At 40.6% G+C, this 2,498-nt stretch overlaps 2 protein-coding genes across 3 annotated transcripts in view; both read right to left on the bottom strand.

Moving 5' to 3' along the window:
• Positions 1 to 2,498, bottom strand: part of LOC103147442 (protocadherin gamma-A2-like) — a 101,359-nt gene that overhangs the window by 24,832 nt on the left and 74,029 nt on the right. The window lies entirely within an intron of this gene.
• pcdh1g22 (protocadherin 1 gamma 22) overlaps positions 1 to 2,498 on the bottom strand; it is a 22,411-nt gene that overhangs the window by 1,619 nt on the left and 18,294 nt on the right. The window lies entirely within an intron of this gene.

Here is a 2,498-nt window from a genome sequence, read left to right as displayed (position 1 = left end):
TCCAGTATGGAGTAAGAGATCTTTGCGTTTTCACCAGAATCCAGATCCGATGCGGACACTGAGTAAAGTATAGATCCTGGTAATCCATTTTCTTTTAAATACACAGTATATGTGAGTTGCGTAAAAACAGGTGGATTGTCATTTACATCAGTTATATTGACGTTTATTGTCTTTTTACTGCTCATTGGTGGTGAACCTAAGTCAGTGGCGGTTATCTCAACTTCATACTCTGAGAATTTTTCTCTGTCTAAAGGACCATTTGTAATCAACGCATAGTTATCAGAAAATGACGCTTTTAGCTTAAAGGGAACATTTTTGTTTAACTGTAGTATTACTTTACCATTATCTCCAGAGTCAACATCTCTTGCGCTAATTAAAGCCACTACAGTACCACTCGGTGAATTCTCAGGCACAGAGTTTGGTTGAGAGGTCAGAAATATGTTTGGAGGATTGTCGTTAACGTCTAACACTTCAACATGAACAGTGCAATGCCCCTCCATTCTCGGACTTCCTTTATCGGTAGCGGAAATGTCTATCTCATAATTAGAGTTGGTTTCAAAATCTAAATTGCCAATCAGGCTTATTTCCCCAGTAAATGGGTCTATATCAAAAACAGACCGGACGTTGTCTGGTGTGTGCGCACCAAAAGCAAATTCAACCTCTCCGTTAAGACCTTCATCAGCATCTTTAGCAGCCAGCGTAAGAACTGGCGCCCCTTTCAACTTGTTTTCACCTATGGAAACTTTGTATATGCTTTTCTCAAATGCAGGAAAATTGTCGTTATTATCAAGGACATTTATCGTTATTTGACAGGTCCCAGACCTTACTGGATTTCCCCCATCTACGGCAGTGAGCGTCAACGTATGTGTGGGTTTTTTCTCTCTGTCAATAGATTTAGACAGCGCTAACTCTGGAACTCTCTTTCCACCAGACACTTCTTTAATTTTCAAACTAAAGAACTCATCTTTGCTCAGAGTATACGATCTCACCGAGTTAACTCCAACATCAAGATCTTGAGCTGTTTCTAGCGGAAAATGTGTCCCTGCCGCTGCCGACTCAGCTATTTGCAATATTTTTTCTGTCGACGGAAAGGTGGGAGAATTATCATTCACGTCTTGTATTTCCACTTCTACTCGGTACAGCTGTAAAGGCTTATCAATAACAATTTGCAGAGTTAAAACACAGCTGACGCTTTGTCCGCACAGAGCCTCTCTGTCTATTCTGTCATTCACCACCAGCTCGCCCTTCCCCGCATCCACGCTGAAATACTGCTCGCCAGCCTCAGAGGCGACCCGCAGCTTACGGTCAAAAATCTCAGATAGAGACAAACCCAAATCTTTGGTGAGATCTCCAACCACAGAACCGGGTTTTAGTTCCTCTCGGATGCTGTAGCGAGTCTGTGCTTCTATTGTACTCCACAGGAGAAATAACTGATTCCACCAGAGCGCTTTCCATCTCCAGTCCCGGGATCCTTTTGTCTTTGTCATCCCGGATTCTCAAGAATTATTTTCCAGTGAAATAGTCAAGAATAAAAAATATCAATGTCGTCCATGGCAGTAAAGAATCGATCAAACGAAAGATTCCAAAATCACGACTAAAAAACATGTGTATATTTTTTCTTTGCTTTAGCCGTGTTAGTAGCATCGCTCCGTTTCCTCCATCTGCTTGCAGAGGTAGAGATTGTGACTGTGTGGCTGCATGGGGGAGGGACTAGATCTCTTTGTACAACTCTGCGTTTCATTGGTGCTCAACATCCATTTCTGCCATCCATTAAGAGAGTGAGCATTTCATATAAAGACACAGATGAGCTGAAGAGAACAAAATTCAACGTAGAACTAATCTTACTCAGAGTGAGACTGAAATCATCCTCGCACTTAATAATAATGACAAAAATATAGATATATAGAAAGTTGATTTACAAAAAAGACAGATTTATAAATTATGTACCATATGAAACTAACTCTTAATGCTATTTCAAATTACAAACCGGTTTTCAGCAGCTTAGACCTCTTATCAGAAATCTTGTTCAAGTTGTCGCTGTTCAGGGTTGAGGTGCTGGACAGCGACAACTTGAACTAAAAAAGTAAAACTGATACAACATAAAATACAGATTAAATGGAAAGAAGAACTCACAACTTAGAAGCTACTGTGCGAAAGCGAGCAGATTGACATATCAAACAGCCCCGAGATGCAAGAGTAACGGCACAGATAAAAATCAACGTCATAACAAGTCAGTTATAGCTTGTTTTCCTTCAGTATTTCAAAGAAAAATAAAATAGAATAAATGCATAAAACATTTGTTTCAATAAATAAAGATCACTGTTCGCTTAGCTCACCTGCTGGCTCTCAAAGGTCCAGGTGCTGTCAGGTAAAGACGCGTCCAGAACACTGATGACTTCTTTAAAGTCTGTGGTGCTGCTGGGTTTGATCAATGTGAAATCACTGTACTCTGACATCGGAGACATGCAGGACCTGAACGACTGACTCTGAGACATCAT

The sequence above is a fragment of the Poecilia formosa genome, unplaced genomic scaffold (genome assembly GCF_000485575.1).
Source record: "Poecilia formosa unplaced genomic scaffold, Poecilia_formosa-5.1.2 Scaffold183, whole genome shotgun sequence".
NCBI lineage: Eukaryota > Metazoa > Chordata > Actinopteri > Cyprinodontiformes > Poeciliidae > Poecilia > Poecilia formosa.
This window is presented reverse-complemented; position numbering and strand designations above follow the sequence as displayed.